Below are 18,042 nucleotides of genomic sequence, written 5' to 3' on the forward strand. Positions count from 1 at the left end.
TATAGCACACACAAAGAGGTAAAGAGCCAGTATCACTACTATTTCTGCTTGCTGGAAGTACACCGAGTAAAGGCAACAATTCTTTATTGAATCAAAAGAATTTAACAGCATGCAACTGATTTTAACATTGCAGTGTACTCTTGAGATGCCTGCTACCTGTGAAAAGAAAGCAAATTTTAATGTATTAGTGTCGGCATTCGTGTCTGGATAAGGAAGATAACAGTAAACTGCAGGTTTTAACTGAGATAAAAGTATAACATATATATTCCCTATCTTGATTACTTAGTCTTCCCACAGGTACATATAATAGCTATATTGTCTGAATGTAATGTTTAAAGTCAAAATGGGCAGTCCTTCAGGTTGTGCTCATAGAGATTTGTAACTTTTCTCAGGGGTCCCCTAGTACCTTTAATATTTGTGAGAAGGCATTCTCCTATGGGATAGATTGAAGAACTTGGGAAATAAAGCTATTTTGCACCAATTTATCGACAAATCAGATTGTCTTCCAATTTTTTAAAAGCCATTCAATATTTCTGGTAGATGTACTTGTGGGTTGACTACCCAAAGGGATCAGTTATCAGCAAACCACAAGTGTAATATCTGACCATTGTCATAAACAGGTATGACAAATGTTTACAGCCTTGGTTAAAATACAGACTAAGTGGATTAACCACCAAAATATGAATCAGTGAGGAAAGTCGGCATCCTTGCCTAGTGTTTTGCAATAGTTTAAAAATGTTGGCAACAAATATTACTACCTATTACTTGTGACAAAGGTTTATTGTATAATAGTTGGCACCAACCAAAGAAGTTTCCCTGGAACTCCAAACATTGTAAAAGTAACCAAATGGATTCCCTCTGCAATGAATCAAAGACTTTATTAAAGTCTATAAATGACACTACCCTTGATTCAGTCCTCATTTGTTAGACATTGTAAAGTAGTCTTCATGTACCCAGTATTGCCACAAGGCCCTGCTGATTCTTATTCATTAGAATTTTTGTTATAAAATGTGGATTTTGAGACAAAGTACGAAGGAATCTAGAACTGGGTAAACAAAGACATCTGAAAAGCACTAAACTTTATCAAATGGCACTTGAAAACTGCAGCTATTATTGCAGTTTTAATAGTAATAAAATAATCAGCATTACAAAATTGTGACAATCAAGTGATTTGATAAACTTTAACCATAATTGTCAGTCTGACAGTTGCATGAAGGAATACAGTATGGTTGTCACTAATCGTTGTGGCTAAATTGGACTTGGGCCACAACCCCTGCACCTCCCATAACCCCACCCATGTCCTACCCACTTCCCTCTCATTTTGTGATGTCATTGCTGCATCACACAAGGGGAACACCCTCTTTTTCTGATCATAATGACTTTTTTTCTTAATTTTACTTGCTTCCTGTGGAGTTTGTTATAAATGTTATCTGAGAAATAGTTTTTCATATTATTGTTTTACCTTAATGAACTAGGTGTCAAAGGCAGTCAGAAGATAGACTGCACATCGAAGTTACTTGTCCTAACCCAGCAGAATCCCTTGTTCACTTGTGCTGTATATGCAGGACGTCAATGTTATGCACAGGCTGAATTTATACACATCTGCATAACTATACACAGCTGCTGCTACCAAGGCTCACTCGCTTTCATTCTTTGATCTCATCTCTCTCTCTCTCACTGACTCACACACACGTTTACATGCTTTCATTCATGCATTCACTAAAACAGACAGAAATACACACACACACACACACACACACACACACACACACACACACACACACACACACACACACACACATTTGCACTTCAGAAAATGCAAGGTAGCACAAGCCCCTTTCTGTTTTTTTTGTTTTGGAAAACTGAAAATCGAAAAACAAAAAACTTGAGTGCAAGTCTGCTTGTCTAGCACCACAGTAACACATACTCTCTCTCTCTTCACTTAGGTGCTTACTGCTCATACAAATCCCAGTTGTTTAAGGTGGAATACTTCACTGCTTCACTGTTACTTCACAGAGCTTCATTGCGAACAGATCGGCACAAGAAATAGAGGGATCCAGCAGCAATTTAAGTAAATTCTTCAGATTTTACAAATAAAGAAAAATATATGCTGCTGGACCCCTCTATTATTTTCTTAAACAACAATTGGAACACATCTGGGGCTGGAGGGGTTATGCAAGTGGTGACGTGGATTTTGCTAGTCTGATTGGCTGCCACCACTTGCTTCAAAGAATGCAGACAGAATCAGCTTGGTGTAACCAAAAGAAAACACAGTGCATGCTAAGCTGATTAACTTGAGTAAATTACATGCATGTGCTTATTCTGCTGTGAAAATTAATTTGAGAAGTCAATTGACAAAGTGCCATTACTTTTTCAACTTAGTTTTCACAGGATAGGGCTGAAACAGGACAGGGAAGTAAGTCACACTTGCAGAAGGCACTCAAGGGTAACAGCAAGCAATTACTATTGTCTCATAGCTCACTCGGATGTAAGCACAGCGCCACTATGAGACGGTACTCATGGTTAATGAGTTAAATTATTAGTAATCCTGGCTACTTGGCAGTTTTGCATGGCATACATGTATATTCCACAACACACTTTCATGACTGCAACCCATGCCATCAATGTTGTCAATCACCTGTGTATTTATTTTATGCATCACAGGAACATGTGTCACACACATATCTTGTACTGTACCTTGAAGGGAGTTCTGCACTATCAACTTCTAATGGTTATACAGCAAGATACATTTGTATGACCCATAAGATGTGTGGGTGCTCACTGTGGCAAAAGTGATACAGTTGAGTAAATTATCCCTGCAAATGTGTTAAGAAGTATATTCAAAAGGGTGCATTGTACACAGTTATTATCATCACTGTCGCCACGTGCTGGTGGACGTTCTACATACCATCTATGTGAGAAAACAGGTCACATACCACTCAGTCTGTTCATAGGGGTGTCCTATCTATATTGCAATTAGCTTGTGTATTTGCTTTCATAAGGGAGCTTATCCCCCATCATTGTTGTTCATCTACTGTGTCTCCATGGCTCTGGCAACAATCCTTTGTCTGTATTAATACTGCCAGCATTATACCAATATAAATCTTGGATTCAATAATTGTTCACAATTTGTAGTCCTCCACAAATCTGGTTAGACAAGGGATGTGTAAGTTAATCTTGACTTCTGAGACTTAAATAATGAACAGGAAATGGCCTAGTAAAGAATCCTGAGGTATAGACCTGGTCATTGGACTCTAGATAGAAGTGACTTCACATTTTGACATTATCTGTCATGTATGTGTCTGTAATCCTTGAGTATGGATTTGTATCAAATGCCTTGACCATGTTAATTTATGCAGAATGAAAGTGTTTTTCTCATGCATGCCCTTGGTGACATTCTTGAAGACATCAAACAGATTTAACAGACATGATGTAGCCTTAAGAAATCAAACATGGGTTTGGTACACAGTTGATAGATTACCTGCATCCTTTTTAATAAGGTCCATGATGACTCAATGGCCTGTCTCAGAGATAAAGAGAGTCAAGAGAATGGGCCTATAACTTCATGAACTAGGTGATGGTCCACCCCCGGTCAGATGGATGACTGTTGTTGTACACCCTTCTATGAGAACATAGGTTGTCTGGAGTCTGTGCTGAATTAGGTATCTAACTGTGTCTGGTAGGTCAGGTTTTAAGTCATGCTATAGGCAACCAGTGATTTTGTCAGGGCTCATTGAATCTGTTATTAGCTGTAGAGAGCTTACAGATGAGGTGCCCTCCTGAGAAGAAAAACTGAATAATGTCTGCATGTATACTTTGGCTGATGACAAGTGGTGACAGGTGGGTCAAATGTGAAACAAACTGTCAACTAGCATATTGCCTATTTTCTCCAGTTAAGTATGGCTGGTGGCATCCACAAACAGCTCTGTGTTTAGTTGGGAATTCCCTTTAATATTTCACATTTATTAAAATAAATGATTTGTGAAAACAACTCCAAATACAACCTTGGTCATGCATCACATTCCACACACTGGAACTGTTCACACAGTCATACATTTGGAAAAAGTGTCATGTAATTGCAATAGTTTTACATATGCCTATGTGTTTCATGGAAAACCTGTGCCTGAGAGTCCTGATGCCATATAAGCACACATTACGAATCAGTTTGTGGTTAATGCAGAACATTTCTGACACAAATGCTAATAGTCACACAATGGTGCTGCTGGCCACCTCAATGATCTTTGGGAATCACAGCACAATTGCACATACAGTGAATTCCTCAAAGTAGCAATTGAATCAAAACATGTAATATTTGTGTGCATATCACAGCATTACAACATGTGGATGAAATAAGACTTATGTGCCCATGTAACCAGTATGAATTTATATTGATGCTGTCACAGAGCATTTCAGGATGGTAGGTAGACACAAGCACACCTGTGCCATACTGCAAGTGTCACTGTATTGGTGGAATGATCTTCTCCACTACAACATGTCCTACTATGCCACCAGTATACATAAAAGTGTATCGTATTATGTCAACAGTTCTCAGGAGGCATATTACTGCAGCTGTTACAGAAGGAGCATTAATTAAAATGGCAGCAGGGGAAATCAATACATTAGCTCACATCACAGATTTTAATACCCTCTTGTAGCCATGCTGTACATGCACATGCCAACATAGCATGTCACTGACAGCAACATTGGCATGCCAAAGGTTCATAGGGTCATGGGACATTGTTAAGCTAACAGACAACATCACTTAAAATGCTAGCCATTGTTATATTATTTAAAACAAACTCCCTATATCTATATGATGGAAGATAGTACGAATGTTGTTGTAGCTGTGTATTTGATAGATTGAATTGCATACTGCCACTGTCCATATGGGACATGTGCATCTCACAATGACAAAAATGGTCCAGAGATGGCTTGCAGATGCTCATGTAAGGACTCTGTTTCATAATGTGTGTATGCATATTTGACACGAGGAGATCTTCCACTCCTCTGCAGGAAGAAGGTCATGTGGCCAGAGGAAAAATGAGGATGGTAGGTGCGTGGAGCTGTTCTAAAGGTTCTCCTAAGTGGTAGTGAAATAAAGACTGATTTCAAAGATTATACAATGACCATGATGTACTACCAACCACACACACACACACACACACACACACACACACACACACACACACACACACACACACACACACACACACACATACACACACAGCACTAGACTGGGCCTGATTTGAACATTACACCTGTGTAGGTATAGAAGATGAATGCTATGCAATGTAACACTAACACAACCACATATGTCTGACTTTTAATACTGTCATGTTGCACTTTATGCAGTATGATAGCATCAACGTATGTTAAGAAGAACATGTTGGGCGGAGTGTCTGACATGGATGTGGCATCACATCTTTGTATAAAATTGTCTCTAATGTAATATTTGGATATATATACACACTCATGTTGCCTCCTGTCACATTAGAACCCCTACATATCTAGGTAAAGTAGTTTGAAAAATGCAATACTTAATGACACTGCCACAGCACATATTTGTCTTGAGTACTGTCAGAGTGCATATTATACAGGATGACATCATCAAGGTATGTTACAAGAAGATGTATGGAGGAGTGTCTGACATAGCTGTGTACTCACAGGTCACTCTAAAATTGTCACCAAACTGATTGTTTAATGTACATGCAAACAATTTGACCACAGTGAGGGTAGAACCCCTACCTGAATATCTATCTAGCACAGTAGTTAACACAAACACCACTCACAAGTCTGACTTTTATGGTCTCAGGAAAAACTTTACAGCTGATAACATCAGCAGTATCTGGTGAAAAGAAAGTGTTAGGAGTATCTGACATGCTGGTCTAACATTCAACAAAGTGAACACACACACACACGCACACATACACACACACACACACACACACACACACACACACACACACACACACACACACACACACACACAGATGCACACACACACAGACATGCACCCACAGACATGCACACAGACACACACGCATACACACACACTCACACACACACACACACACACACACACACACACACACACACACACACACACACACACACACACACACACTAGATGGCCACAGTAGGAGTATCAATCCTACCTAACTATTTACAATGCAAGGTACTTAACTCAAGTGCCACAGTGCATGTCTGGCTTTTACATTGTCAGGCAACACTTTATAGATGATGACATCAGCAGTGTCTGGTGAGAAGAAGATGATAGCAGGAGTTTCTCCCATGCTGTTCTGAAATGGTCTCTTGAATATCAAATAAGTGAACACAAACAAACACATACACCAGTAGACCACAGTGAGAGTAGAACCGCATTTGACTATTTATAGACCAAAGTAGTTAATCCAAGCACCAAAGCACATGTCTGGCTTTTATAGTGTCAGCCAACACTTTATAGCTGATGACAATGGCAGTGTCTAGTGAGAAGAAAATAGTAGTGGGAGAGTCTCACATGCTGGTCTAAAATGGTCTCTTGAATGTCAACCAAGTGAACAGAAACAGACACATACACCAGTTAACCACAGTGAGAGTAGAACCCCCATTTGACTATTTATAGACTAGAGTAGTTAATGCAAGCACCAAAGCACATGTCTGGCTTTTATAGTGTCAGACAACACGTTATAGCTGATGACAATGGCAGTGTCTAGTGAGAAGAAAATAGTAGTGGGAAAGTCTCACATGCTGGTCTAAAATGGTCTATTGAATGTCACCCAAGTGAACACACACACACACACACACACACACACACACACACACACACACACACACACACACACATATCAGTTGAACACAGTGAGACTAAAAATCTTACCTAATTATTTACACAGTACAGTACTTAACACAAGCACCGCAGGACAAGTCTGACTTTTCCAGTGCTGCTGGATAATTGATAGTTGATGACATCCTCACTGATGGTTGAGAAAATATATTGGGAGCCCTGTATGAAACTGATGGTTAACCATGTATGACTGTCAAAATTTTTGTTCACCATGGGACTGGATTAATGAGAGTAGGATACACACTTACACTCTTCTAACTATGCATATACACACCAGTTGACTGCAGTGAAACTAGGACCTCTGCCTAACTAGGTAAACCAACTAGAGAACACTGTACTTAATGCAAGTACGATGGCACAAGTCTGATATTCACTGTGCTGCTGGACATTTTATAGTGGATGACATCCTCAATGGATGTTTGAGAGAAGATTTTTGAAAGCCTGTATAAAACTGATGGGTTGCTAAAATTATTTGTTGCCCATGGGATTGGAATGCAGACAGTAGGATACACACTTATGCTCTTCTATTCACTCCATCAGCAGTGTAAAATGAACACGGATATAATATTGGATGAATTTGGACTGTCACCTCAGCAAAGATGGGTGACAACAATGCAATAATCTTGTTTAGCCAATTGGCCTGAATCAAGTGTGTCATGAAGAAAGACACATGTGTGTAGGGGAAAGCTATGTATACGACAATTTTTTTTGGGGGAACAACTGCTTATTTTTGTATTTTTACTTCTGTAAGAAAGGTATGTTGGGTAAGGGGGGGGTAGGTATGTCAGGGTCAGATAAGTAGGGTAGGTGTGGCAATGGGTGCTGACAAACAGGACAAACAAGACAAGAGACAGTGATGGTGAAGGATACAACAGATTAGGGGACACCATGACTGGAGATAAAGAGGGCAGAGCAGATGACCATGCCTACTAAACAATGGGACAGTGAGAATCTAGTCCTCACCCGCAGAACTGTCATCATCATCTCCTTCTTCAGTTTGCTGCTGGAGTTGTTTACATTTTCTTTTGTCCAGCATCCAAGAGAGAGTTTTCTCAGTCTAGCTGGTGCATGCACCAGTGGTGCTTTCCTTGGCCTCAATCACCATGCGTGGCATCTCCTGGCATGTTCCAAAATCAGCACCTCTGCCAATACTCCTGGAGGGTACCACTGCACCAGCTTTTGGGTAATACTGCCTGGTGTGGATGGCCCAGGTAGTGCAGGGGCTCCAGAAGCAGTACTTTGAGGTTGGGTCCCAGATGTGCTGGACGTCGGTACAGCAGCTGTTGGACTGGGGTGGCAGGCTGAGCTGCACTGGTTGGGCTACCTCCCTGTGCTGTAAATCATTTTGTGAGTTTTCAGAAATTGATGACATCAGAATGCTGTGACCACACATATAAAAGTAAAAAAAGAGAGATAAAGGGTGGGGTAAGAGAGAAAAAAAGGTGAAGATAATTAGTACCATCATATGTGACATACAATAAATTAGTACATTATAAATAATAATTTTTATTTTACATTAAATATACCTTTTAAGAATTACAAACTATGGTGGATGATTGTTCCAGGTAATCCTTACAATATGCATATATGGCACATAGGCTTGATCAAATAATACAGGTTATGTTAATAGCATGGCATGTGTGCCAATTTTGTTGAAAGTATTATATATTTTTAAATTATTTTACTATATATTTATGGTTTGAAACTGCAACATCTGAATAAAGTATTACAATTGACTCCTGCAGGTGGCTTGAGCTACAAACTATGTATGCATGCTTGATTTTCCAGTTAGGATATGCATGCTTAATTTGCTAATAATGTATGCAAGAGTAATACTTTAGATAAATACTATTATTTTTTTGCTGCATACATACCCCTTGCTTCTATTAGTCTTTCCAAATGCTCAGCATGGGCATCTCAGTTTACTATTATTTCCTGGGTGGCTGTAAGAGGAAAAAAGGGAGAAAAATAGAAGAGCATCATGCATGCCAGTCTTGGCTACATCCAACTTTCTATTTAATTTAAAATATCTTTATCTGTATACTTATACAACTGTGGGATGTCAACAATCCTGAACTCATCCATCCACTGGTTGATTTTTCCTGCTTGTGACTTTTTAGGTCATTTTAGTAGTTTCTGCATTGGTCTCCAGTGCATGGAATTGCAGCCACCCTGGAGACAGCATTGGCCAGATTGTTCCAAGGCATTGATTTGTAGTGAGACCCAGTATAGTCCCCCTGCAGTATCCTATGGCTGTGGCACTTTAGAATGAGTCCAATGAATATTCTGGACTCCTCTACACCACATCTTTGAGCCCTTAATTGGGCGCCTTCCCTTCTAGCTCCTGCCATGTCCATATACAGTAGGTCAAACAGTAGCAGTTAAAATGTTTTCCCACAAATTTGAAATATCGCATTTTACAGCTAGTGCTCAACTCCAAACAACCATGCCAAACAGGTTTGCCTGGTATTAAGTGGAGTGCAACAGTGCCAAACTCAGAGAAACCAGGTTATGAACTAGGAAGGGGAATGTGACAGTTGGCATTATTTTTTGGTTTGGATGCTGCTCTAACTTTTAGTTGTTTTAACTTTGCAGACATGTATTAGGGTATAAATTTTATGACCTGACGCATGTTTTGTGTCTTTACACACTTATAAACATCATTTGTACAATGCGGGATTCAAACCTATGTAAAATAGGTAAAGCATGTTCTTCCACATAGGTGTTTTTTACATCCTTGCCGCAGAAAATGTGCTTACCGGCCATGCTCACTAATTATATATGCAGATGACAGAATGAGGGGTTAACCATGTATATGTGTGACCTGAAAAGGTCTTGGTTTATACATTCATGTGTGTATGACTATCACTAAAATATGAAGTCCATCTAAGGCCAGAAAAGGCAATTATAGTTACAGAAACATAATTGTGAGTATACCCTCAGTCGCACATATAATTCATATGAGCTCCAGTACTATACATAGTTATTGTTATTTATAATTATGTTTACATTGTGCTTTATTTTTTTAAAATTGAGTGGACAAACATTAATAAAGTTGAAGGTGTGCTTGATTAGAACCCTGGTTCACCTATATTGTGAGCATTAACTTATACCAATTGCCACAGGGAAGGTTGGGATACAAGTGTATTTTTACAGTCATTACTGTGCAGAGTGCTCATTGCAACTGAGACCTTGTTTGTCATACCTGCTCAATAGTTATACATATATATTAAAGATTTGAATGGTTAGCCATGTATTTGTATGACATGAAAGTTCAAACAATAAATGTTTAATTTTATAACTATAATTCACTGTGTTTAATATATATATATATATATATATATATATATATATATATATATATATATATATATGATATCCTGTGTATGTTCAATATACCTATTAAGGATAGTTATTTGCATGTGTAGTTATTTTTCTAATGTTAATTTTTTTTGTATAAAGTAAACTGAACACCAGTAATAATACATTGGACTTGGCTGTATTAGAACCCGAGATCACCTGTATTATAGCCCTTAACTTATATCTGCTGCCCTGGAAACAAATACACCATAGCTGTATATTTTTGCATTCATTATTATGCATGGATGTTGACAGCTGAGCAATGCCACTTAGTATGTTTCAACAGTGGCAAACAAAATAAGATAAAATGTATCCATTGTGAAAATTGACAAGTGTCTCCTTGGTGTCCACAGATGTTTTGGACCTGCAAGTGTTGTGGACCATTGTACAATGCCACTTAGTGGGTTTGGGTGATGGTAAGCAAAAGATGAAACAATGTATCCTTTTTGAAATTGACAAGTGCTGGCTATTGTCTCCAGAACACCTGCAGGTGTTGCAGACCATCATGCAACACCACTTAGCAGGTTTGAGCAATCAAAAGTCAAAGTGGTAACAATGAATCCTTTCTGAAACTGACAATGTCTGTTTGTTGTCTGGGACATTAGACCATGTTTGTGTGAAAGCAAGCAATGCATAAATGTGAGAGGCAATGCTCAGTATGCATTATTCTTGTAACAAGTGTTTATTAGGTTTCATCATTAAAAGATAAATGTGGGACTTGAACCATGATCTAAATATACTATGCACTGTGTGCTTCATCATGGTTAGCAGGTGTGATACACACACATTTAATTCACAACTGTAATTTATACTGTCATCTTCATACAAATAACTTACATTTAATTTAATTTATCTGTTTCACTGTATTTACACTAAGCCATGTGCCAACACAGCTATTAATATTATAAAAAAAAAATAAAAACATACCAAATACATTTTAACACAAATTACAGATTTTTACACAGCTCTGGATTTGAACTGTCAGATTAATGAACCTAGAAAACACAGTAAGGTGTTTTATGTCTCTTTTCTACAGCAGCTTTGCAGCAGGAATCCAAATAATTGTGCAGACAAGCAAGTCCCTTTTACAAAACACTATTAAAAGACACATAACACTTGTAAACTCTCAGTTCTTTGTATGTGTTACTTACTTATTTATTGCAATGACTGATCACACAACCATTTATGATTGCACCACTGCAGCTCTGTCTTTTCTTTGTATTATGTTCATTCTTTTCTTATCTGTGCTGTACTCTCAGACATACAGTCTGTAGGGCATTTTGTATCATTGTCCTTAAAATGCAAGAGGATACTACATAACAGTAATATACATTTTTCAACAAATGTCAGAGGGTTTGGCTATTAGTGCACAGAAACTGAGAAATGTATGCTAGTCACTTTCACCCCCCTCTCACCCCCTAAATGGCTCATCTCAATACCGGAAGATTGCCAAATTCCAGTAATAACGGCCACACAGGTACAAAACGCACTCTCTAAAGCCAAGAATACAGCATCCATGGGACCAGATGACATCCCGGGCTGTGTACTACATGAACTACAATATAAACTGGCACCTCACCTAAGTGTCATGTTTAATCATAGCCTCACCTCAGGTTTCGTGCCCACTGAGTGGTACAGAGCTACAGTTATCCCAATCCACAAGGGGGGGGATCCACCTTGGATCCCGGAAACTACCGTCCCATCAGTCTGACAAGCCTTATCTGCAAGGCCATGGAGGGTATTATCATGGAACTTATAAACAAAGACATTGGCAACCTTCAAACACTGGACCCCACCCAGTTTGGGCTTGTGAAGGGCCGATCTTGTCTCCTGAACCTGATTGACTTCTTTGAATCAGTCTCCAGAGCCATGGACAAGGGTAAGGTGGTTTACACAGCCTATCTAGACCTTGCCAATGCCTTTGACACCATCCCCCACTCTGGAATCATAGATAAACTTACTAAGTTGGGCATTAATCCCTATGTCACCCAATGGGTTGCTAAATGGCTTACTGATAGAACCCACACTGTAAAAGTAGCTGACTCCAAATCCAGCTCCAGACAAGTGACAATTGGAGTACCTCAGGGTTCAGTCCTGGGGCCGCTCTTGTTTGGCATCTACTTCTCTGAAGTACAGGTCAACACTAAGGGACTCTGGCTAACAAAGTTTGCAGATGACTGCAAACTGGGAGCCATTATTGAATCCCGAAATGATGTGGATACTGTACAAAAGGGCCTTACAGAAACAGATGCTTGGTGCCAGAGCCATGGGCTCAAGCTCAATGCCAAGAAATGTATTGTTATCCACTTTGGGAAAAAACATGTATCCATGAATTACCATATAGGTGGCAGTACACATGATCCCTAATGCGTTCCCACAATGTACAATGAGTTTTACCTACATAGAATGAATAACATTCTATGCAGGATGCTATGTATACTAGGTTCTTAGTGGTGCAAGTACTAGAATTTCTCAACTCCCATAAATAACCAGTGTTGAGGTGTCTAAAGAATCTTGACTCATCTACAAAGGGGCATTGTGTACATTTCCCACATCTTTTCATACCCAGCCATACTTTATCAGTTAAATTTGTTATGTTATTGGAGAGTGGATAACATAATTGATGTTTCAAACATTTCTGAGTCCTAAATATATATGTTGGATAATCCCCTACTATGTTTCTTGTCGTATCATCTGTTAACAGTATATGCCAAGTCTGAGCTATAGCTTCTTGTAATTTATTAACATTCATAGCATAATGTAAAATTACTGGCAGTTTTAATGTTGCTGTTGTAGGAAATATTCTCTGTTGATGTATGGAACTATGAGAGAAGTATGGTTTAGCTCGACCTCTCTCTGATCTTACTTGATTGTATATTCTATTAATCTCATATTTTTCATACCCTCTCATTGTGAAATTCACTTTGAGGTTGTCTAATTCATTATTGTACTCTTCTTCATTACAACATAATCTTGATAATCTCATTGCTTGTCCTTTAACTATGTTGCTAAATATTCTGGGGTTGTGCATACTATCTCTGTGTAAAAAAGTGGGCTTATAGCAAGGTTTCCTATATACTGTTATACTACATACCCCTTGTTTAATCAAAATATTAACATCTAAATATTCTATATTGTCTCACGAGTATTTTACAGAGAATCTTAAAAAATCACTACTGTTGTTAATCTTATTATAAAACTGCATAAGTCGCCTTTCATCACCTTGCCAAAGGATAAAAATGTTATCCACAAATCTTTTATAGTATACTATCTGTGGGGTTTGTAATAAATGTTCCAACTCCTAAGATACCATCACTAAATTAGCATTAGCGCAGCTAGTACCAATCGCTACACCTGATGTTTGCTTATAGCAGGTGTCCTGGAACAAAAATATGTTATTTTCTAATACGATTTCTAACAGCATACACAATAAGTCAGCTCTATTTTTATCAACTAATCCTTGTTCTAGCATGAGTGTCTTCACCATGTCCATCCCTTTGGCATTTGGGATAGACGTGAATAGAGCAACTACATCTAAAGTAACCAATATTACTCTATTTAAATCCTTTAGCTTGTTGGTTACTTTAAATAAACTGGTTAAAAATTGCTCTGTATCTTTTAATACATAGTTGTAATTAGAAATTACTTTTTTTAACTCTGTATCTAAATAAATTGAAATAGATTCAGTTAACCAGTTTGATCCAGCTACTATGGGTCTAAATTTAGGATGCACTGGATCTTTATGAATTTTGGCTAGACCTTGTAACCTAGGTATCAACGGTAATTCAACAATACAGTAATTAAAAAAATTCTTTAGTAATTAAGCCCATGCGTAGACTCTCATCTAGCACATTAAATATACTTTGTTGCATGTCATAAACAACCTCCACTGAAGTCTGCTGATAGGCACCATCCTGTTGTAACATTTCAACCATAGTATTATAATAGTATCGGGCATCCATAACTACTATAGGGCCCCTTTATCTGAGGGTCTAATAACAATTTCTTTGTTACTTTTAAGTTTATCAAGTGCCATTCTTTTGTGTCTAGTTAGATTATATTCACTGTTATAAGTATGCAAAATGTTACCATTATAGATAGTATTCTCACATGCTTTCAGAAAAGTTTCAACATTATACGGCAAAGGTGGAACATAAACACTTTTCTTTTTAAAAACATCATTGTATAAAATTTTTAATGATAAGTTGCGAGTAAACAGGCGGATAGCAATAACAGCCTCACTAACATCTATACATGTAGTAGGTATTAAAGTTAAACCTTTGTTAAGTAGTGATACTTCATATTCAGAAAGTCATAACAAGAAATGTTCCAAACTATGTTTCCTGGCCCCACATTTTTTTCTATGTTTGTGTGTGTTGTTGGGCCGGTGCTTCTTTTCATTTCTGTCCTCGAAAGTTCTCCCTCTCTAATGAGCCTCTCAGTTCTTGCCGAATCGGGAAGGGTAGGGTTGAAAATTCCTGCATGTGAACGTTGTCCCTATTTTCATGATAGATTTTCCGTCGCATTGCATCATCTTTAGAGGATCCTTCGGCTACTAAATTTTTTGATGTTTCCCCTATGGAAGCTTCCATAGGTGTAGAGTAAACCGATTTTACCAATGTGGGTGATGTCACTTCCCCTTCTGCTTGCTTAACCAATGACAAGTCAGCTTCAATATTTGAATTTATTGCCTCTCTTGGCTTATCCAAAGATTCACCAAGAGGTAAAGGTACTAAGTCTTTTTGCTGCACATGCCCCTCTTTATCTCTGATAATATTATCCTGTCGACGGATGTCAGATTTCTGTCCTTGGTTCCAAACCGGATACTTGTGAGGATAATTGTTACGTATAATCTGTTCACTATTATTGGAATTATTAAATGACTTAGGCCAAGTAAATACTTGGTGATGTTCAAAATTATATAAATCTCTGGCTAATTTCTTTTTCTTCTGTTCAATTAACTTAGTTTCATATCTTGAAACTTTCTCAATAAGCTCTTTCACAAACAATTCAGTGGAATCATACCCATGAGAAGCGAAAAGTTCATGTTGTCATTGTTGATTTCTACTGGGCGAATTGATATCTTCTTTGTGGTTGTTTTTGTGGCTGAGTTTATGCTTTTTTTTGCAAACATTGAATAAAAGAATACTATTTTACCTAAAGGTCCAGCAAATCATTTTTTCAAACGGAATTACAAGAATAGAAGTTGGTCTGAAAAGACACGTTTATGGTAACCGATATTTACTGCAAGAGGTTGCTACTAAGCATACTTTACTGTTGTTTGACTTTCATTTAAAAGCTAGCTACAATTACTTCTTCACTTTGTAAGTGTATATTGGGTGACACACCCATTGCAGATAACGGAGTCTGAATTGCTGTTCTGTTTTCCTTCTCCCTATCAGTAATCATTCACAGTTGCAATCCATTATCAACTAACACTGAAGTATTCCCTACAGTATGTTTACACCTGTTACACGAAGACAAAAATTGGTATTCAGTAATTCTAATGAGTTCACACCTCATTTTCACTTCTCTGTGCTCAGAGGCCTGAAGCTACACTATAAAAAGTTAATCATGATTTCATTAGCCTGGAAAAATCAGCTGCTGTTGCCAGGGAACAACTGGCTGCATGGTGAGGCTGTTACATTGCCACCTCTGACAACAAATGAGGAGTTTCTGTCCATTGTCAGAGATCCAGAGAGCTCAGCGGAAACTGCACACCAACGTGTGATTAATGTTGGTGCTGATGTTTCTGGGAGGAAAAGTATGTGCCAGGAGGAGCTTCCAGGTAAGCTTACATATGTCAATTTATAACATTTCATTCTTTAATAAAATATTGAAGTAATAGTAAATTTGTTTTAATTGTTTATTTATTTATTTATTTTGTTGAATCTATTGATAAACTGATACAGTTGTCATTGTTTTTATTATACATGGGTTTTGGGTGGACATGTCAGTTAAAAGTATTGTTAATGGACATATAGACAAACTTCTATCCACCTGTGTTATTGCAGTTGTGGTGACTGTGTCCTTACCTTTTACTTAACGTCTTCCATGACCATCCTCCCTAGAAAGTGTGGCATTATCTGCACATGGTAAGCCAAACAGTTTTATTGAATTATTGGTGATCAACTGTCAGAAACATGCATTTATCCATATATGTGTGAGGTGGGTATTGTGAGAGTGTGGGTATTGCTGTACCATCTGTGATAATGGAGGCAGTGTTAGTTTGTCATCATATATTAAATTGTAGTGTAGGTATTAATTTCTTTCCTATGTTTGTTGCTTATTATCACAGGCAATCATGACAGTGGAAGTGTAGGACTCATATCACATGATATCAGAGTATTCCTAGACTCTGATTATGAAGGTGGCCAAACAAAGACACAGTTGGGAAGTTTAGAGGTTGAATCTGACACTGACATTGACATTCAGCCATCCCCTATATTTCCATCAGAGACAGCCAGTAAGCCTGCACATACCTATTCCAATGATCCCTCAGATACTAGACAGGTGGAGAGTGACACACTTGATCAGGGTAGTGCAGTTACTACAGTTTCACTGCTAGTTTACTCTGGCCATAGGCAAATTGTGGGTGAGGTGCCACACAGAAGGGTTGCTAGGGATGCTCAGAGGAGGCGTGCTTCTACGCTACACCTGATCTTGGTCTGTCCTTACATGCCGCAAAACATATGTTTAGGGCTGTCATGTAGGTACAGGCACATTCAAATAGGGCATCCAAGGACATGCTTGGGGTTGAAGATGTGGCACAGGCTGACATGCATGATTGTTTCTGCCATGTTGCCATTTCAAAGAATCTGATGAATTACACAATGAAACTGGCAGTGTTTGTGATGGGATGTCTGCTGGGAAAAGGATGGCATCCACAAGGACATAGGTCAGCATCACCATCTGATGTTAGTCAATGTACCCATGCCCAATCATGCTCCTGTAGTTGCACAACTTCCATTGCTCCACCAGTGATTGAGGTGTCCACACCTAGACATGGTAGGCAATGGAGTCATGGTCCTATACTCATGAGGAGAGCTCATGCAGCAGACAACTATCACATTTGCATAGCAGCAGTGCAACTGACCATGGGCATGGATGTGTCAGTGCAGCTCCTACCAGAGCCATTTCCCATGGTCAGAGGCAATAATGATAAACTGTCACCTCTACCATGCACGGCTCATACCTAACCTGCATATCAGGACATAGAGCTAGTTCACAGCTTGTCTGTGTTCTTGCAGACATTCACACATACATTTCACACTGAGTGCCCATACACACACACAAACACACACACACCCACACACACACACACACACACACACACACACACACACACACACACACACACACACACACACACACACACACACACACACACACACACACACACACACACACACACGTGTGCGGTGCACGCACGTAACAGTTACAGTTGTGAGGCTTACAACTTTTTCTGTTTCAGTGACCATTTGATACTTTATCAAAAATTCTGCCTGTCTTTCTTACTCACATGGACTCACAACCTTTTATGTTGTCAGCCTTGGCTTCCTACCCCCCCCCCCCACACACACACACACACATAACACTCTGTGCAAATAATGATAATTGTGCCATATCCTTGATTTTCTTTCTATTGGATTTAAGGATACATAATTATTTTGTTTGATGCCCAGGGTGCATAGCTGACAGAGTGATTCGTATCTATGTGTTTGTGATAGTGTTTTGAAAACTGTACTACTTTCTTCAGGTTTTTGTAATGTTTGAATATTTGGTGCATGAGCACATCTATTGACATAAGTCAGTGTCATCACTTATTGATGTAATCC

Source organism: Protopterus annectens, chromosome 4.part0, assembly GCF_019279795.1.
Source record: "Protopterus annectens isolate FY-2018-M chromosome 4.part0, PAN1.0, whole genome shotgun sequence".
NCBI lineage: Eukaryota > Metazoa > Chordata > Ceratodontiformes > Protopteridae > Protopterus > Protopterus annectens.